We start from the raw sequence: 22,826 nt of genomic DNA on the forward strand, positions 1-22,826 counted from the left end.
GGAAGTATGCATATAGCAGAGCCAAAAGATCCATATGGAAAGAAGATGAACTGGATGGATTGGACACACCTTGAGGGGTAGTGGATATACACATACATACACACCTTACATAAAAGAAGGGAAACTTCAAGTAAATATGCCGCGAGGAAGACTACGAGAAAAGTTGGTAGGAGACATAAAAGAGGACGTAAAACAGTGAATTTATCGGGGGTGAAGCAATTAAGACTGAATAGAGAATAATGGAGGCCGGCAGTAACCCAATTTTTGGATTGAAATAATGATGATGATGGCCATTTTTTAATCCCACATACTCTCTTCCCCCGTTCATGGCCATTTTTACTCCAAACACGGCCCATGTTTTCCTCCCTCCACCTCGCTTACCCAACGTTCTCCATTCTATAGCAGTCTCAAATATTCCGTTGCCACTCAGTATCCGTGTATCGACCTTTCCTCCTTCTTCGAACTTCCTTCTGGAAAGGGTAACACGTCTTCGTTTGTTTTCATTGATGTGATTTTAGTTTTTCTATACTCCCTCACGTCTCAAAACCCTCCACAATCTACATATTCACTCCTCTAAATTGCCAAATTTCGGATCCATGCAAAACTAATATCTTTATCGAAGTTTTCACTGTTTTTTTCTTTACTCCCTTACTTTAGCACCTTTACTTATTAACTCCCTCGTCTTTGTATAAGTTTCTAATGCAATTCTTTTAGTCTCCGTACTCTTCTTCTCGTGTGATTCAGTAACGTGAAGCATGGGCTCCTACAGCACGAAAACTTCGTCACAGAATCATGATGATAGATAGATTGAAGGCTTTTGAAATGTGAATGTGGAGAAAGAGTTACGATGTAAAACGGGCGAAAAGGAAAACAAACGAAGAGGTACCCAGACATGGTGGAGGAGAAGAGACAGAGAGGATTGTTGGGAGAAATCCAAAAGAGGCTGGAACGGTGGATGAGGAGCATTTTAATAGGATATGGAATGTTGAAAATTGTGAGAGAAGGGAGAATCTTAGGCAAGCGAGGATGGGGTAGGAATAGGACAGGGATGTTAGACAGGATGAAGGGAGGAAAGAATATGCTCAGTTGTAAAAGAGTTTTCTCTACTGTGGGGTTAGGTTGTCGTTTAGGAAGGCTAAGAAATGTAGGGTACACTACCAGAAGATAATAATTTATCCTTCCCTCTTAAAGACGTTGCCTAACCTCTAAACTGCTACAATCCTCCATTGAAAGAAGGTATTGTTAGGTTTTCGTGTGAATACTAACTCATCGCCGTTGTGTGATTAATATTTTTTCTTGTCCATTCTGGCTGAATAATCTCTAATTACTAACATATTATAAATGTATATAATATAAATAACAATTACCAGCATGTATATATAACAAAAAATAAGAAAATGACCCTACCTGATAGATCTTACTAATAGTTACACTACTATTACTTGATTGGAATGGCTGGTGGCTCCCTCCGGTTGAATGTTTATGTGGATGGATGATACTCCAGGGTAGAATATTAAAAATTCGTAAATTTTTTTAATTGGGGCACTTAGGTCTATCGTATTCATAGATTATCAATGATTGTATGTACCGTGCATCCGATATAATAAACCATGTTTTGGTATTTCTCATGCTAGCACGTTGAAAATAAAGAACTCAATAGGCAATAATTAGAGATTATCCTTTATTTTAATCCTCTCTGTTGTTTAACTTTAGAGGGAGCACACTATTTTCTTTGTGCCCTCCATTCTGACGTGTTTTTTATTTGTTGAAAGAAATAAAATATGATTGCCAGTCATATATTGTCAACCGTTTAAATTTATAGCTCTCGTTTTACATCAAAGAAAATGCCTCGTGAATAACTTTAGCACCACACCTCCTCGTTTTATTAGTAGATAAATCAATTTGAAATTGCCCATCCAGCCTTAATTAACGGTTCGGACTAATCATGAAATATTTATACTGTTGACCTATATTGCAATGTATACAAACTAATGCGACCCTTTCCGTAAATCTTGGCAGCAGGTTATCTTGCATTCTTGGTTCTCCGCCATAGGATATAAAAATCTGACCTATGAAGGATTTAGTATGTTTGTGTATTTTTGAAAGAAATTTATCATGTAAAAATATTTGGAGTGGGCTCGGAAAAATTAATCTGAAAGGATCTATATTCAGAGCAAAAAAAAATCATTTGTTTCTCGTTCCTGGAAAATAGGTATTACTTATATAGTTAATCGATTTATAGGTTCAAATTTCAATATTTTGAATTAAAGAAGTATTCATAATACTGATAAAAAAACGATTTTGGAAATCCTCATTAATTAGGTGACTTATTCCAGGAGTGATTTCATCTTTACGACTAGGTTGTCCGATTGTGACTATTCTTTCCCCCAGGTCTATCAGTTTTCACCTAATGTCTGTTTGCATCACGTTCATGAAAGTGAATTTACCAATAAATGCAGGACTGACTGCTCTATAGTGTTAAAAATCAGGCAGGTATGCATCCTAATTAGTGTTAAAAATATTTAATTTCCTTAACTAAATGGAAATAAGTTAATACGAAACTCTCAAGTGCTTAAGTTTCATATGTTTTAATGAATTTTTTTATTTATACTTTGAGACAGATTTTGAGAGTTATAATTACTTATCAGAGGCACAAGGAAAAGCGAAGTAAAGTAGTTGAAATATTTTGTATATTGGATGGGTCGACCGCGAGTATTCGCGATTCATTATTACGAACGAAGATGGACTTTAGCTCACCCAATGTTTTACTTTCTCCAAATTTTACAACTCTTTTATCCCCGTGATATTCCTTGCAATCCTGGAAACATTCATGAATCTAATAAATTTAGGGAAACATTTATAGTTTTTCGTCGGAATATGTTTTTAATTTGGTAGGCATTATTAGGTTTGAGCACACCTAATAGGATCAAAATTAAGTCCTGAAAGGTGCTAAGTTTTTTTAGAGAACACGTTAAAGGACACTCACATTTCAGAAAGTTAAAGCTTTCGGCCTTATCTGAGGCCTTCTTCAGCTCAGACTCATTGAATATATTATATATATATATTATATATATATATATATATATAATATATATATATATATATTATATATATGTATGTATATATATAATATATATATATATATATATATATATATATATATATATATATATATATATATATATATAATGTGTATGAAGCTAGCACTAGTGGACAAAGACAAAAACACAGAAACGCACAAAAAAGAAAAGAAACTCACTTCTTTTTTGTGTGTTTCTTTGTTTTTGTCTTTGTCCAGTAGTGCTAACTTCACCTACATTATTATTCACGTCGGTGAGACTTTCCTTAAGTGTTAAATATAAATAAATATATATATATATATATATATCTATATATATATACACATATATATACACACATATATATATATATATATATATATATATATATATATATATATATATGTATATAATGTATATATTTTTTTAACGTATTGACCGAACGCTATACGTACAAATATTTGTCGTACCTGACATTACGAAACTGACCCTGCATAATAATTTTCTGCATGTGGCATCAACTGTTATTTTTCAATGCTGTATAAACCTGTTCCATAATGATTTGACCAGCGCTCGTGTTTGTTTTACGACCGCGGTTTTGGAAGTGGCTGTGGGGAGGCAGTCCTAATTTTTATTATACCCATTCTCCTAATATTCCTCGTTTCTCATTTCGTTAATGTTGGACGGTTGAATTTGGAAGTAAATAAAGAACGATACATATGTGTATATTTATATTATTTCAAACTACCACAAGCATTCTTTAATCCTAGATTCGATTTATGTCCCTTTGCTTTGGTAGTTTCTCATTCCTGGATGGAACGAAATCTCTTTCTCGATGCGTTAGGGGTGTAAAATGGTCCGCCCACGCCACGGCGGTGGTGTCTGAACTACCGGAGATAAATATTTATGTTGGCGCTGGCAGTACTCCCGGTGCGTCTAGGACGGTAATTGGAGCAGAGTTCACTCTTCCTCCCCCCCGCCCCCCGTTCCGCCCCGATGCGATGCCATCCTGAACCTAGCGGAATCAATCCGCCTCGATCCCCGGAAAAGAGGTCCCCCTTAAAGCGGAAGTGCTTTAACCCACTTGGCGTGACACCTCGCCCCCCCACCCCCCGCCTTAGACACTGGACTCTTAAATATTCGTCAGCCAATAAATTCTAATAATATTTGAACGATGGGAAAGTTTGATATCCGAAGCGCGTTTGTCATGAAATACTCGCATCAGCATGTCCACACAATGCCCCGCATGCCAACGCAAGAGCATGTGATAAATGTATACTAGAATACCAGCCTTACACGTCCTTAAACCTTAAACCCTTTTTAAATATTAACATAATGCTTAAGTAGCTGTTATGAATTATTTAATAATTCAATTTGAATACATATTTCAAGCATTTAAAAACATATGCGCATTTGCACATTCGTGTGCTTATTTACATCATGCTTTTGGAGTACAGGTTCTAACTTTGGTTTTTGAATTTTAAAATAGAATAATGGAATTAAGTAGTCGTTACGTCTAGTTCATTGGGTGCTAGAATCTGCAGGTGATGATATACCTCTCTTTCTTTATCCTTGTGGTCCAGCCTATCAGTGTAACGTAGGGTCATTTATTCGTGAATTTGATTGTTTTGTGCCTCTTACTTGCTCTCGTCGTGAATCAAGGGGCACCTTACATAAACGTATACTCATCACGCTTGCTCGTGTCATGTTGCAATTTTTCACGAGCCTACTAATGGCCGGCGATATTTTCCTTCCTCCCTGCTAGGTCTCTCTCCAAGTACCAGAGTGAAGTCGGGTTATAAAATTTACTATCCACGATTGACGCCGAAGTACTTAATATAAATGTTCAAAAGGTACCGTACGCCCTAAAGCAGCGATCGTTACTTGTCGCTCGATATTTGGAGTTCTCAGTTACAGATAGGTCTCCTGAATTTGGTCCGGACCACGGTTCATCTCTAAATGATTCAGTTTTCTACCTACTCTTCGTATGGGATTCATATTTATGTAAATCCTGAGCAGAACGATTTCCAGATCATCCATCACTTTTTTGCGTTTTCAACTCGTGGAAGAAGTTCCTCGATCAACAATGTAAGCGAGCAATTATTATGAAAATGCAACAATTTCAGAGTATACAAATATTTCGCCTTAACTGAGATTCGAACCTGGATCCCTCGATGTCCTTGAGCCAGTGCTCTAGCCAGTTAAGCCACCGAGGCGTTCTCCTACCCTCCGAAATTTTTAGGAATTTGCAAATTGTGGTTTTGATTGATATTGGACGGGCTTAATCATTGCATTGGGTACGTGAAAACTCATATTCCCCTACTATGTTAAAGCAAATAATTTTTTCAATGCTGTCCATTGGTCCTGCGACCTATGGAACGTGGACGATCAATGTGCAGACCCGATAGCGACCTGCTAAAAATAAGTAAGACTATCGCTTACTTAGTATTATATCAAACTGTTCTATTGCGTCCATCGATGGAAATGTTTTTTTGTGTCAAACTGGTTTGCCTGGTGAAGGGAGGTTCGCGGGGTTTATTATCATTCCTGCTCGAACTCCAGAAGTAATGAATGTAACCATAATTTATTGTTGCCGGTATCATATAATACTCTCACATCGTTTCTAATGACTAGTCATTTTGACCAGTCTCACAAGATAAGCCAAAAACTTACCACCCCTACTCAACTCTCCTCGTCAATCAGCGAATCCTCCTGCTTCTTAAACCAGCATTTATTTTTTAAGCCAAGAAATAGGCCCTAAGTAATGATCTAAAGAAAAGATTTGTGAAAGTTTATATGCAGAGCACAGTTTTGCCTGATTCTGAAACTTAATCGTTAAGGCAAAGAAGATAAATGTAAATTGAGGACATGGGTGCGGGTATAAAGTCACAAAGAAAACCAGGCAAAGAAGAAAAAGTTATATTTAGCACCGAAGAGGTAGCAATGATGGGGGAGGAGAGAGGGTTGATGATTGAAATTCGAAGGAAGGGAATTTGGATGCTGGGTATACGTATTGAGCGGAAATGGATTTTTAAGCGCCATGGGAGAACGTTTAGTAGATGTACTGGAAAGAGGGAAATCGTGGGCCTATTGAACTGAGTGAAGGTAAATTAAAAGTATTTAACGTTGAAGAAGAAAAAACTTTTTCGAAATTTTGCTTGTTAGTGTTTTTAGTGTTAAGCTAGGCCAGGCGTAGAATTAAAGCAGTGGATAGTACCCGTGCCCATCATCTTTGACCGGTAGACCACTGGCAATAATAATTAATGCAACCAGCGCCCTCGAGTATATGGCTGCGATGTAGTCGGTCGATATGCGTATCACTATCTTCTTCCGTCGGTAAGTATCCTTCATACCTCCCCACACACCCCTCTCCACCTTCGAATTGAAAGGATTAGCCATTGTAAACCGACGGCTTTCAAACGTGCAGAATGCCTTTGCTGTTTGGTAAGATGTGAGATGCAAAATCCGCCACTCGTAAAAGAGTATCGTCTACTTGGCGGCGGGTTGTTCTCGCCCCGAACGGAGCGAATGGAGTTGGCATTGGTTGTGTTCTAGGAGAGAGAGATCGGGGGGGGGGGAGTCAGAGAGGAGATTTCAGTAGGAAAGGATAGTGGCGGTGAGTGAGGTTGGCGGGGGAGGGAGGGGTTCGTCGTGGACCGAAGGAGCCAAAAGGCTGAAGGCGGGTGGGATGGGGGGGGGGGTGAAGAGGGGAGATTTCTCGCCCAAAATAATCCCCCCCCCGGGTGGCGCGCAGTTACGCCGGCGATTAATGGTGGCGCCCATTGGGGGACACCCTCTCCGGCTCACAATCAAGCGGACGTTTCGCGCACGGGGGCTGTCCGTCCGTCTTATGTCTTGCGTGGATTCATCCATCGGCAGTGGCGCCCTCGTACGCCTCTGAGATTGGCGTTTGAAGTGACGGGACCGCCGCGGCCGAGAGGGATGTGGCGATAAACCTGACATCACCAAGGCGACGCGACGTGCAGTCCATTTGGTCTATCAAAATGAAAATCAGACATAACATAACTTCTTAATTCAAAACGTTAATCAAAAGCTTCATTCGGCCGCAAGCATTGTCGCGTGATGTAGATGGACGTGTATGTGTATATATTTACTGATATATAAGTATATTTATATACACACTTAAATGTATGTATGGTATATATATATATATATATATATATATATATATATATATATATATATATATATATATATATATATATATATATATATATATATGTGTGTGTGTGTGTGTGTGTGTGTGTGTGTATGTGTATTTGTATGCATCTATATTTTATATATATATATATATATATATATATATATATATATATATATATATGTGTGTGTGTGTGTGTGTGTGTGTGTGTATGCATGAATTTATGTGTGTGGGTCGCGGTAGTCCAATGGTAGAGTGTTAAACTATGGGCCGTAGGTCTGGATTCCGTTCCCGGGCAAGCCTCTCTGGGTACCCTCAGCTCCTCCCGAAATGTGTGACATTTTGGGTACCATATATATATTCCTGGAAAAACATTGCCATCATGGGGTCAAGGAACTGGCCCCCTACGCTGATTTATGAAATTCACACGCCGTAGATGGTCATTCACCACAACAAGACGTATTAGTTACGAGCTCGTATTTAATATAATTCTCATTAAGGCAGCAAAAATCTGCGTAACATTGAGATATTTCCAAAATTATTGCACGCAAGGCAATTGTGATTGTTTTAAGTTTAGCATTACTGTATAATAAATAAATATGTGGGTATGAAACCAATTAACCCATCGAAGAATGGCGTTGAATTCGGGATGATACGGAATGAAGATCGGATATGGATAGGCACGGGATAAATTACGGAATGGATAAGCAAAAGTTATGCGATTTTCCAGAGAGAAACAGGTTAAGCTGAACATTTAAATAGGAGGGTATAAAACTAGAGCAGGTTAAAGTAGTGGGGACTTAAGGAGAAGAATTGCGCTAGGCAAAGAGGCTTTCACGAGGAGCAGGGACTTGATGATAGGGACGTTGAGTAAGGATATTAAGAAAAGACTTGTAAAAACTTTGATATGTAGCGTAGCATTGTGCGGCGCGGAAACGTGGTAATTGAAGCAGGAGGATAGACGTAGACTGGAGGCTTTTGAGATATGGGTGGCTTTTGAGATATGGGTGTGGAGAAGAATGGAGAAGGTGAAATGGATCGAGAAGAAAACAAATGAGGAAGTACTTGGTATGGTGGGTGAGGAGATGGGATTGTTGGGAGAAATCATAAGGAGGAAGGAAAAATGGATGGAGGGCGTATTGACCGGCAGTGGGATGTTGAAGACTGTAATAGAGGGGAGAATGTTAGGCAAACGAGGAAAGGGAAGGAACAGGATAGGTTGGACGGGATGAAGTAAGGAAGGAAGTACTCAGAGATGAGACTGTACTTGATGTAGGGTAGGTTGCTGGATTGTGTTTTGTTAAGAGTCACAAAATATTTATTTGGTAGTTGTGTCCATCCAAAACCTACCTTAACCGGTAGATTACTTAATTATATATATATATATATATATATATGCGTGTGTGTGTACATAGATGTGTCTACTCCGCTCACAAGCACCCTCCCCAAGTGATGCGACTCATGCCAAGCGTGATAGGCGGCGCTTATAATGAGGGAAAAATCTGGGATAGCCGATTTTCGCTGTTGGTATTTAACCAGCGAACCGAACCGGCGGATGATTTTAAGGAGAAAATTTTCTCGATAACTCTGCGCTTCTCGCATCCCAGATCCCCGACACAAAGTCTTCCCCTACCCTCCCTCCCCCCTTCTTGTCTCCGAGAAGTTGCCCTTCAACCACGAGGGCAGTTAACTCTCTTTACTACAAACTTGACTCTTTCCTTTCCGCTTGGTCCTTTTTTTCGACATCATCTCCCCCTGCCCCCTCCGGTTGTATTTCAAAGGAGATTCACTCCTTACTCCATTTCCTCCCTTTTTTATTCCCAGTTTCTCCTTTCTCTCACCCCTACTTCCTTTCTGTACCCCTATGCTTTTATCCTCTTCCCTCATCCCCTTTTATCCCTCATCTGTATATCCCTCGCTGTCTTCCAAGTTCTCGTTTTATCTCATGGTTCTCTTCCTTGTTTTAATCCTTACCCACCCTCTTTCTTTTCATTCCGGCAACCTTGATTTCGAGCCATTTATCCCTCTCGACGAATCTCGTAGATGAGGGTATTTTAGTTTTCGAAACGTATTTCGGGTATTTCGGAAAGTCCTAAAAATCTGGGATGGGATTTCGACTGTCCACTCCTGTTTTTAGAATGCCCTCGTTATAGAGCACTGATGTGCTTTAAATTTGTACGAATGCATTTGGATTCCTGCATGAGATATTTTTAGGAATTTCGGAACACATTTCGACACGGTAATTTTAAAATTGCTTGCGGCAAAGGTTAGGAAAAGTGGATACAGACGAAAATTATAGGCAATTAAATTTTGGAGACCAGAGAATATGTACATAGCATATGTTTCATATCTGAGGTAGAATGTTTGTTGAAAATTAATGCAGGGGGAGGAAAATAATATTCGTGTGGTATGAAGGGAGGTAGAAAATAAGCAGAGTAAACTAATGGCTTATTGTAATATCTGATCGATTTGCTGTATATTTATTTCAACCAGCACATCAATGAATATTCCTAACCTTGTGTTACAATGAACGTTACTTCAACTTCACATGCTTCCTGTCCTCCTTCCTTCTGTCTAGATTATATTTTTTTCTTATTTCCACCGCGTTTGCCAAGTGTGATTTATGGGAGTTCCTTATTAGCAATAAACAGTATTCTACCGGAGAAGGATAGGGTTTTGATGAACATTGTCCTTAGACGCGACTCTGCTCCTAAATCCTTGAGTTCCTTAAATTCCCGTACTTTATTATTATTATTATTATTAGGTAATCTACCGGTTAAGGTAGGTATTTGGATGGACATAATTACTAATTAAATAATTTGTGACTCCTAATGAAACAAAATCCAGCAACCTACGTTACAAGTCCCTTCTCATCTCTGAGTACTTCCTTCCTCCCTTCATCCCGTCCAACATCCCTATCCTGTTCCTTCCCTTTCCTCGTTTGCCCAACATTCTCCCCTCTATTACAGTCGTCAACATCCCACTGCCGATCAATACGCCCTTCATCCACTTTCCCTGCCTCCGTAGGATTTCTCCCAACCAACCCCTCTCTTCGCCCACCATACCAAGTACTTCCTCATTTTTTTTCTTCTCGGTCCATCTCACCTTCTCCATTCTTCTCCACACCCACATCTCAAAAGCCTCCAGTCTACGTCTATCCTCCTGCTTCAATTACCACGTTTCCGCGCCGCACATAGCTGCGCTCCATATCAAAGTTTTTACAAGTCTTTTCTTAATATCCTTACTCAACGTCCCTATCATCAAGTCCCTGCTCCTCGTGAAAGCCTCTTTGCCTAGCGCAATTCTTCTCCTTACGTCCCTACTACTTTGACCGTGTTGGTCCAAAACACTTCCGAGATACATAAACTGTTCTACCTGCTCTAGTTTTTGCCCTCCTATTTTAATGTTTAGCTTAGCCTTTTTCTTTCTAGAAAATCGCATACCCTTTGTTTTATTAATATTGATTTTCAGCCCATACCTGTCGCACTGAATTCTCCCGTACTTTATATTACAATAAATCATCATTTAGCTGTGTGTACTTTCTACTACCTTTACTTTCCAACAAAAAGCAAATTCATTTCCTCCTTCCCTCTACTTTGCTTTCCCAGCAGTTTCCACCTCCATTATCGTCTTCAGCATCCCAATGCCTCTCATCGCATCCACTTTTACTGACTGCTTTCTTTAAATTTCTCTCTAGCGCTCTCTCTCCGCTGACCATGTCCGTAATTTCGTCGTGTGTTTTCGTTTGTATCCATTTCATTTTTCCATTCTTCTCCACACTCACATCTCAAAGGCCTCCAAACTTCGCTCAGCCCTCTTGTCTAAACGACCAAGTTTCCGAGTCACACAAAACTACACTCCATATCAAACTTTTCAGTTATCTTTTCTTTGCAAATTTACTTAAGGTGCCTTTCATCAACTCCCGTCTCTTTGTAAACACTTCTTTAGCTAACGCAATTTTTGTTTTAATGCACCTACTGCTTTCTGCCCACCTTTCTTCTAAGCTCTTCCTATAAAGATGAACTGTTCTACTTCCTGTTCTCGTTATTGTTTATCTAATCCTTCCTATTTCTCGAGAATCTCTCACTAAATTACTATTATTTTTGGTAGTCTACCGTCAGGGAAGGATTTGGATAAACACAGCTTATATAATGGTACAACATTATATTTACTTGCCTCTCCTAGCAAAAAAAACACAACCTTACTTTCGACATTACAATAAGCCGCACTTCAATTCCGCATGATTCCTTCCTCCCTTCTACATCTACATCAATACCCTGCGAGCCACCAAAAAGGTGTTTGGCAGGGGGTGCAGCACCAGGAGGAAAGGGTAAGGGATGAGGGGAATAGGGTTTTTCAAATGGATGGGGACAGGTGGGGGAACCTACAAAAAAATCGTATAACCATGCGCACTCCCTGCCTTGTGGATTAATACTTATTATGTCGAGCCAACTGGTGGGGGATATCGATTACAAGCATTCTGGTCTCTTATTGTTCTTGGAAAAAATGACCATTCAAACCTGTCAGTCTTGCAATCTCTCTAATCTTATATTCGTGATCCCTCCGCCTGTAATACGTTGGGGTTCGTATTATGTTCTTGATATCATCGTCAAAGGACCCATCTTTAAATGTTTTTAATAAGTTTAATCTATATTGTAAACGCCACTGTGTAAGGGAATCCCAGCCTAAATTTTCTAGAAAAGTAGTTACGCTACTGCGTTGGTTATGACAATGTTTGACAAATCTAGCCCCCTCCGCTGAATTTGCCTTGCTTTGGCCCAACATGCCTATCCTCATTCCCTTCCTCGCTTTCCTACGTTCTCCTCTCTGTCATTTTTCCACATCGAACATTTCAAAAGCCGCCAATCAGCGCCTATGATCCTGCTTCAATGACCACGTTTTCGCTTCGTACATTGCTACTACACTCAATATCAAAGTTTTAACGAGCCTTTTCTTAACATCATTACTCAACGTCCCTGTCATCAATTCTCTCCTCCTTGCGAAATTTTCTTTGATAAGCACGAATTTTCTGCTTTTTTTTCCTACAACTTGGATCATTTATACCATTTCTTACAGAATTCCTAAATTTTTATTGGAATAAAACTAATTATTATTATCAGCTACCCACAATCTTGCTAAATACGTGGTAGGGGAGAAGAGAATGTTGTAAAGGCATATAAAAGGACAAAGAGAATTGTGTGTTGGGAATATTTAGTGACTCTTGGGCAGGATTTTGGGTCAGTGATACGGTCAGCCATGCGGATGGAAATAATATGCAATGCTGGGCGCAATCGAATAGAGTCGGGAAGCATGAGGGGTTGAAGAATTGGTTTGTTCTAATGAACGGTTTTGGGAGTATTTCGTGTCATTTTAAGCTGGGCTTAGGACGTGAAGCATTGCTCATTCCATCACAAACCTACCTTGGACGGTAGACTGCAACTGTTAATAATAACCGATATATAAGTACATACACCGCTGATGCTCGTATTAATTAACTTGCCGCGGGTTGTTCGTTAGTGGTATTGTGTCCCGCGGGCGGGTGTAGCGGGTCGAGCTTTCGGGTGCGGCTCGTAATGAGCCCTCTCTCTCTCTCTCGCGGACGAATCCGTCGCTGCGTGTTGCGGACGTCACGTTATCTTCGATGCGATGGGGCAATCTCGTGCGCGGAGGCTCCGTGCTCCATTATAAACCAAAGCACACAGCGGGAGTATAAAAAATTCCGATGACACTTCGATTTTGTCACTAATTACGCCGTGTTTAAAGTACGCTTCGCTGCCTTCATGGGCTACCATTAAAATCGGGACCTTTTCACCGCCTAGCCACCGTCGTCGCCCTCGGTGGAAGAGGGTCCTCCCGTAGGTATGTCGCATGGCGACCGACATGAGCCCACCTTTTCCATGATGACACTTCGGGGATTGTCCACGAATTTATCGCGTGATCTGATGGGCCAAAGTTGATTCCTTCGAAAAGAATGTTGGATTGAGGGGTGAACTTGTATCGCTCCGAGGGCTTGAAATCCATTAATTGGAGAGGACCCGGCGATAATTCACATCCCTTATTGTGCGGTATGCTCTCTTGAACCGGACATTTTCGTGAAATATCTGCCCGTTTGATGGATTTTATTCCGAAATATTTTTCCACTAATCAATTGAAGAATTAAGATATTTAATACATCTCTATTTAGTCCCGCCTACTAATCTAGGCGAGATGCTAAAAAAATATTCCTTTTGTGTCGACTTTAAACTAGATCGATTTGTATTTATCAATAAGTCGTTCTTTTTTTATATCTCTTCCAACTCATACTTTCCATGTAATTGATGCTTTTATTCACAAAGTTTCTTCACGAAACGGGAAGTATTTTTCCTTATTTTGTTCAACTTCGAAATATAGTCTGGCGGAGGAGGATATTAATCCCTCTCTCCCTTGGGACTACATCTAAAAGCGTGTGTTCGTGAGTGTTAGTTCACCAGACATTAGAAAACATCTTGATTTATAATTTATTACATTTAGGGAGTTCAATTTTAATTTATTTAAGTTGTCCACTTCTGAGGTCTAGAATTGTGCGAGGGAAAGTCCTTAGAAGTAATCCAAAATATGGAGAAAATGTACGAATGCGAAGCATTTTGATTGGCAATGGGATGTTCAGTGTTGTGATAGAGGGGAAAAAGCTAGACAAACGAGGGAGTAGGAAGGCATGTTGCACGGAATGAAGAATGGAATTAAGTTGGTGTAATTGAAGAAGAATTTACCGTGTATTTTGTGGGCGTTTAGGTTGTGCTTGTTAAGTGAGCCTTTAAAAGGCAGCCATGCTTGATTTGTGTGCCCATTCAAATCCTACGTTGTTCGGTGGACTATCAATTAATAATTACGTTGGTGTTGCTAGTATTGCGTATTTCAACGCCATTATCAGACTCTCTTTGTGCAACTTTAAATAAGTTGAAAGCTGCAGGTTTGGGAAAAGGTCCTCACATAAGCGACTGTAAATGAGGGAGAGAGGTCTCGTCTAGTCTCCCCGCGTTTCGCTGGGTCAGTTACGATACACCTCCGACAGTTACGCACACGCCGAGTGACGGCTGCTCGCCCTCACCAGCTTTCCTTGACGAGCGTCAGGTGACTCCTTCCCCGCTCTCCCCCGAGGAAGAGCGTTTGAAAGTGAGCGAGCGTTGCATTCTTAGGAAAAGAGGAGGCATGGGAAGGAGCAACGGGGTACACGCTCCTTATCTCCGCGGAGACCCTCCCTTCCTCCCGCCTCTTTACCTCCCTCGCTCCGCACACCTCTCCGTGAGCCTCCCTCTTATCTCCCATGTTGCCAGGTGCGTTGTCCTCCGCCCCCATTCCCCGCACAACTCCCATCCCACTTCTTATCTCCCTTCTTCCTTCCCCCCAACCCCTTCGCCACCCTCCGTTGCGGACGGCACAGCCGATTTCTCTCTCCCGAGCGAAGTCCCGCGCGACCGAACATTAGCTCCTTACACCCCCTGCGCCTACCGACTCGGGAGGGGTAGAAATAAGATTGGCGGGCCCCGTAAAATACCTCGGAATCATATTGGACCCGACTTGTTATCATCTACGCTCCGAAGAAGTTCCTAACTTAGGTTTACATACGTAGGGTTAGGTGCAGTACTTCGGAACTTTCGGAAAATTACACATGACTCGAGTTTAACGCTGGCACAGAAAGAATAATCTTAGCGCAGTAATTCAAAGAAATCATGTTTCCCGCGCAAAATTCTAGGCATTGAACAGTAGGAAACTTACTTCAAATTGAACTTACCAAATGCCGCAAGTCTTCAGCATCCCATCACCAATCAAAATGCTCCTCTGCAATTAGGTTTCCTGCCTCCTTTGGATTTCTTCTAATGACCACCTCTAATTCCCTACCATGCCTAGCAATTATTTCATTATTTTTCTTTCCTTGCATTTTAATTTTTTCATCCTTCTCCATAACCACACGAATAAGGTCTTTAATGCATGCCTGTCATCTAGCTTCAACGCAAAAGTTACCCAGCCGTGCAAAACTGCACTCCATCGCAGATCCACAGCAAAGATCTATGGTGAACTGAATTGTTGGGAGGTTAGACAATCCCTAGTGCATTCCAGTTGGCTCGCGTGCTACGTTTTCTACGATTTAAATAAATTGGATCAGTCACTCGAATATATTTGAAAACGACACTAGGCATCCGAAACCAAACTGCGCTATTGTTTAAATGTTATCGGAAGATATACCATTACTACAGTTTTCAACCCGGAGGTTGGTTTAATAGGTGAGAATTGAGCTCGCCATGTACTAAGCTCTGTAAAGCGTGTGAAATTCACACATCTGGGTAACTAGGGGCGCCAGTTCTTTTCCCTGTGCCTCCTGTGGTTTCCCAGAAAGAGCTGATTTCTAAAAATAACACAGCCCGGATGAAACTGAGGGTGTCTAGGGGTGTTCACCGGAATCGAACCCTAGTTCTTCGGTCAGTAGTCCAATTCTCTAACCACTGCACTATCACATCTCCATCGAAGGATATAATTGCTAAATACTTCACATTATGGTAATAATATCCTCAACAGCTCACTTGTGCTACGATATTCGAGTTCAGAATACTTATCAATTCATCTGAAACGAATTAATAGTAAGGAGAGCTATAAAATACACGAAAGATCGGTATTATCAGCTATGCATTTGTGCAGAAAAAACGTGGCAATTGAATGAATCGGCGATAAAGAAGTCCTGCGATCGGGCAATGGAAGAAATAAGACGTCAACCTGAAACACCACTAACAGGGAGATACGATCTCGTCGGGCGCACTCGAAGACGTAATGATGCTCCTCCGAAGACAGTAATGGAAGAGAGGATGGATGCGTGGAAGTAGAGGAACGGAACGCATCGGGAGGATAATGAGAGAGGCTCGTGCAGGTTGTTACGTTGAAATGAAGAGCCCACGGTTTGATTGCTGAGGGCACCGGCTAACCAATCTCCTGATTGATAACCCCCCTCGACGATCCTCTCCTTTCGGGTGGGGCGTTAAGCTGCTGGGACTCCCTTGGCGGTTTTACTTCTCCGCTCCCTAAGAATCCTGTCTACCTTCAATTACCCTTCAGTGGCGAAAATGACAGCCGTCGATCGCCTCCTGTAGTAACTCACTCCTGCAAATTCCACCCATCATTCCCTCCCCGCCACACCTCTCGACACTTTCCACGAAAGCTTTCCTCTCCGCGTCCTCCCGCTTCGCCTTCCTCCCCTCCGCACTCAACACTCCTATCGCCTTTTCCAACGCCATCTTATTCCTCGCCTCACGCATAAACCTTGGTTGGGAGCCAGTGGATGCACGAAGGCTGCATGTAAGACTGACGCTATTAGATAAATGCGAATCATTCGAGTTTATCGTTTTCCATTGCCTGGTAAAAATGTTAGCACCGCCCCCATATCGGTAGGCGAGACCACTCAGTAGTAGTCGCGGAGGTGAAATGACTGCCTAAGAGAGGGATTTCATAAATCCCTGTTCCCTCCCAACACTACGGAAAAACAATTATTATTATTAGGTAATCTACCGGTTAAGGTAGGTTTTTGGATGGACCCAGCTACTAAATAAATATTTTGTGATTCCTAACAGAATGCAAAATCCAGTATCCTTCTCTACATCAGGTTCCTCTTCATCTCTGAGTACTTTCTTCCTCCCTTCATCCCGTCCAACATCCCTATCCCGTTCCTTCCCTTTCCTCGTTTGCCTAACTTTCTCCCCTTTATTACAGCCTTCAACATCCCACTGCCGGTCAATACCCCCTTCATCCACTTTTCCTGGGAAAAACAATAATAATTATAAATTGTAAAAATTCTTAATGGCTGAACCCCTTCGATACACCTTCAAAGAGGATTGCGAAGAAGTACGTACTGTACATTATAGTTGCACTATAGAGACGTTAGTACTCATGCTTGATTTTGTGAGTTCCAAACCCTAATTGTGTAATTTATACCAGTCAGCCTCGATACGTTTTTACTTTGTTCGCTTTCAGATAATATTTTCGAGCACAATAGGCCGAACTGCAAGTACCCGCATCGTCCACAATCGTCCCCGATTTCCCAAATATCGGAGTCGACATTTTCCTAGGCATCTAAGGGAATGTTTTCGTAACACAATCACGAAAAATTCAAGGTGCAAGTTAAATGCATTTCATGTGTACAAGTGTGTACCAAAGCTCTAGCTCAAAAAAAGCACGACTGTAGGGTTCTATATAGTTTACATGAATGAGTGAATACGAAACAAGATAAAATGCTGAAAATCGCCGATCGAGAAGAAAAAATAAGCGAAATAACAGTTAATACCATTATTCCGTCAAAAAAAAACTTGAAACCAAAAACATCCGACAATATTTAGATTGAAGCGATCCTTGGACATCTTTCAAAGAGTACATCGGGTTCTTTTACTTTATCAGTTTCTTTAGGTGGTATTTTAGAGAAAAGGGGGCATATTAGGGCGGAGGGGTAATTGGGAGAATAATTTCGTTACCGAAACAGGTATTTGCAAGCAGAGAATCGGTGATGGGCTTACTGATTAAAGGTTTGAAGAAAATATTAGTAAAGCCATAGAGCATAATAATGGCTTGTGGAGGGAGGTCGGATCTTGTCTTCTAGACAAGACAGTGAGTGTAGATAGGAGAATTTTTGAGATGTGGTTGTGTTGGAATATGGAGAATTAAGTTGGACAGAGATAAAAAGACAAACGCAGAGGTTTTTTTAATCGCATGGGCGAATAGTGGAAGTTTCTTTGGGGGAAGGGATCCGAAAAAAAGCCGAGGAAGTGTACGGAGGAAATTTTGGAAGGTAGTGGGATGTTGGAGGCCGTGATTGAAGGGAGAACGTTGGGTACAGGAGTCAGAGGAAGGAAGAGAGAGGGTTTTTTCAAGCCAGCATATAAAGGCAAGCAGAAGGAAAGAAGAAATGAAGAAAGAAGTAATGTGGGGCAAAGAAAGTGGAAGTCGTCTCGATACTTTAAAGTAAATAGTCGTAAGGATACAGTCGTAAGCCTACCTTTAAAATAGGTAGTAGAATATCTTGAATGAAACTTTTAAAGCTCTCGATGTAAACACAATGCGTCGCTTCAAAGAACACTAGCGTTTTCAATGCCCCAGAGGAAGGACGGCGTCGTGACACCACCAGTTCATCGCTGGCGCTATCTTCGTGCGACTTCCCTCCTAGTTTCCCTCGCCCCATCAAAACCCCCGCCGTCCGCCTCTCAAGCACAATATCATCATCATCTTCTTCTTCACTTTCCTTCCTTCTTTTCCCCACACCTCTCCTCCGGCGACGTTAAAAAAAGCACTAAGCGACGCGCCTCCTCCTGCCCGGCGTACGCGTTTCGATTCGTTATCCTCGAGTGCGTGTCGGGAGCTTCTATATTCCCCCTTCCCCAACCCTAATCCACCCCGCCTCCCCACATCCTCCCCGGCACGCTTAGTCACGCGAAAATGAAGAGATATGGATATGGGCGCGAGTTAATGTACGTGTGTGTGTACGTAATAGGGTGGCTTTTTATTTTTCCATTGCGTTCTCCACCACCTTTACCTTCTCTCTTTTTCCATACTATTTAACTCCTTGTGGCGTTGTTCCTCTCTCTCTCTCTCAAGGTTGACTTCTTGCGCGGTGGTTGTTGACACGCTCGATCGCGGGCGTCTCCCGTGTCCGCGTTGTCAAGACTGTCTACACTCTCCGCGTCATCCTGTGCGATTACCACCCTCCCCCTCCTCCCCTCACGCACGTGTGCATATCCTCGACTCTTCCTCCTCAACCCTTCCTTCCTTTGCCCCTTACTCCGCCACAGTCCCTTCTCTCGTGTCATTTTCCACCCACGGCAATGGCTCTCATCCCTCGATTTTTATTTTACGAGTATTTTTTTGAATGGGCTCTGCAGCCCGACGTTCCGAGGCAGGGGAAAAGAACCAAATTAATTCGCGAGTTCAGTATGGTGACGTTTGAGGACGATGTTTCGATGAAATTTTGTTTTCTTTGCACAATTGCAGGTGAACATAAAGGAATGTGCTATGCTCCACACGGTTCGGAATTGTTTTTGTGTTCGGCGCAAGAGGGTGAACACCGTTTACCAACACATTTCAAGTACTCTTTTTTCCCTCATGCGATACGCCGTCATAGCAAAATCGAATCCAAGGACTCGAATATATTCTTTCTTCAACACGGTCAAAGTAGTAGGGACGTAAGGAGAAGAATTGCGCTAGACAAAGAGGCTTTCACAAGGAGGAGGGAGTTGATGACAGGGACTTTGAGTAAGGATGTTAAGAAAAGACTCGTAAAAACTTTGATATGGAGCGTAGCTATGTACGGCGCGGAAAAGTGGTCATTGAAGCAGGAGGATAGACGTAGACTGGAGGCTTGTTGGACTGGATGAAGGGAGGAAGAAGGTACTCGAAGATGAAGAGGGACCTGATGTAGATGTTTTGCTAGGAGTCACAAAATATTTATTTAGGAGCTGTGACCATCGAAAAACCTACCTTACCCGGTGGATTACCTAATAATAATAAATAAAAATTAAATAATCTAGTCAAACACCAATTGTTCCATCAAGCATGTATATTTATGGCTGATACGTACGATAATATGGATGATATGTACGTGTGCGAGTATTGTTGTGTAGATGAGTAAGCATACATTTAAATGCCTGTATGATCTAATATTTTTGTATGAAATGCTAGTGCCCTTAGCGCACCCTCCTCTTCTCCCGCCACACGCCCTTGCGGATGCCTTTCAGGATATCGCGTAGATGGTGTATAAGGTATTATGTGATCGCGTAAGAGTAAATCAGGGATCATTGGAGTGTGGGCACGGAGAGGGATATGGATATATATGTGAGCCTTTCCGCTCTTAGGGATGAGTTGGTTTGGTTTCACATTACCATACTTCTGGGTTGGTTTATAATTTGAGTCGCTCTCATTCCTATGACTATTTTTTGTATTTTATTTTAAGTTGATTATCCTATGCTATTCGTAAATCTATATAACCACTCTTCAGGTGGCATGGGTATAGTGGAAATTGGCTTGGCCTAATCTGAAGCACGTAGATTCAAGACCTGGGGCTATAGTGTCTGTGTTTACAAACAAATTCCTTTGCTCTTTGTGTCACCTTATATGAGCATGGAGTGGAGAAAGCATTATATTCCTCATTTAAAGCATAAACACGAGAGACGTGTTTGTTTAACTTTTTCTCAAAATCCCACATGTCTCGCAACCATCACTTAGAGATTATTGCTGATGAAGTATAGCCACGATTACATAAGATATACGTAGAAGGCGACACTTAAAATTGGCTATTACAGGTTCCATATGGGGCACGAATTTTTCTTCCTCTTTGTCCAACTTACTTTTTCCATTATTTTCTCTATTTACATCTCTTAAACCTTAAAATCTAGTCTCAGAGACCAGTTTTCGTATCCAAGAAGCTCAAAACACACTCCATTTTCAATTATTCGCTAACCTTTCCTTAACGTCTTCACTCGATTCCGTTCCGGTCATCAATTCCCTTTATTTTCCAATTTCTTCACTCGCTAGCACTATTCGTCTCCTAATATAACAAGTATACGCTCCGTTTCACCCAAAAATAACTGCTCAATCAAGTGACTTGCTACTCCTGGTATCATTTATTCCCTTCCACTTTCATTTTTAGCTTTAATCCTGCCTATTAACTGTGAAATTCATTGCTTTTGGCCTTCTTTTGGGCTATCTTAATGCTTCCCTCATTAATTTATGAAGAGAAAAATTTCGTAGCTCCTTGAGACAAATTTGGAGTATTAACACCACCTGCCACTTATTTGGAAAATTTTCACACACACACACATATGTATGTATACGAGTATATTATCGGATATGAAGCTGGGCTAATTGTAGAATGTTGGAAGAGTAGGATGTTGGGGGTTGTGTTTTGTTAGGAGAGAGACTAGAGAATTATTTGGTAGTTTCTGCCCATCCGAAACCTACCTTAACCGATAGACTAACTATAACAACAATGTATATATATACATATATATATATTATATGTATATAATATATATATATATAATATATTTTATGTATATATTATATACATATATATAATATATTATATGTATATATTATATATTTTTTTATATATTATTTTTTTATTTAATGTATATTTATATGCATTTTTGTATATATATATATATATATATATATATATATATATAACGATTGTACGGAAAAACTCACACGAGCGGCACAATAATGGGCTGACACAATATAACACAAATAGAAAAGAATAGACACATTTAAAAGAACACTCACACGGTAAATTGTTCGAGCTTTCGGCCCTCTCAGGGGCCTTCTTCAAGAGAGACTGAAAATATGCTATGGCTGAGGAGAGGGGAAAGAGCTATGGGCGTGGAGGGGAGGTGTGGAGGGAATGCTGGGAGGGAAATTAAATATGGCGGTTAAGGGTGGGAATTTTAAAGGAACGGAAGGAAAGTATGTAGGCGGATTCACGAGTTCTCACCTCTATGTTGGTGGCTGAATCAGGTAGGGATTCAAGGATGCTGAGGGAAAAACACTGGTCAAATGAAAGGTTGTGGGAATTGGCGTGTGAAGGGATAGGAAGAGAAGAGAGTGAGGCAGAATTACAGGAGTACCGGTGATTATTCATTCGGATGGATAAGGGGGTAATGCATTCACCTATGTAAAAGGAAGTGCAATGTTTGCATGATAAAAGATAAATAATATTTTTTGAGAGGCAATTAGCGTGGGAACGAGGTGAAAGGGCTATGAGGGGATGTAGGGAGAGGGAGGTAGGCATAATAAGAGGACAGGTTTTACATCGGGGGCGGTTGCAAGTTGGGGAAATATTGGGAAATTTGTCACGGGGGGGCGCCAAAGGGTTGGTGGATCTCAGAAGGTTTTTGAGATTGGCGGGTCGTCTGTATGCGATAGATGGGCATTGGGGTAGTAAGGATGAGGTCGCGTCATTGTCATGTAAAATTGGAAACAGTTCTTTAAGGAGGGTTTTCAGTCTGTGTGATCCGGGGTAATAGGTGGTGCAAAGGTTGAGTCCTGCGTCAGATGTGGGCTTGTTATTGTGTGGTGTGTGTGGTCGGGTGGAACGGTGGATTTTATTTCGTAGCAACTTTTCTGGGTAACCGCGTTTGAGGAGTGCAAGGTGTAGATTGGCAAGGTATTTGTTGAGAGTGGCTGTGGTGTTGCAAATTCGGTGTCCGCGGATAGAGAGAGAGTTAGGAATCGAGCGTTTCGTGTGTTGAGGATGACAGCTTGTGTGGTGTAGGTATTGCTGATGGTTAGTGGCTTTGATGTGTACTGAAGTAGTGAATTTGTTGTTTTGAAGTGAGATGTCTGTGTCAAGAAAGGTGATGGTGGAGTCTGAAATGGAAGAGGTGAATTTAACAGTGAAAGATGAATTTAAGGCGGATAAGAAATTGTTGAGAGAATCAGAGCCATGTGTCCAGAGAATAAAAATATCGTCTATGTAGCGGACCCAGAAAAGAGGTTGAAGGGGTTGCTGTGACAGGAAAGTCTCTTCGAGATGGCCCATGAAGAGATTGGCGTATGATGGTGCCATCCTCGTTCCCATCGCTGTGCCTTTTGTCTGTAGG

This window comes from Hetaerina americana, unplaced genomic scaffold, assembly GCF_022747635.1.
Source record: "Hetaerina americana unplaced genomic scaffold, ioHetAmer1.1.p SCAF_11, whole genome shotgun sequence".
NCBI lineage: Eukaryota > Metazoa > Arthropoda > Insecta > Odonata > Calopterygidae > Hetaerina > Hetaerina americana.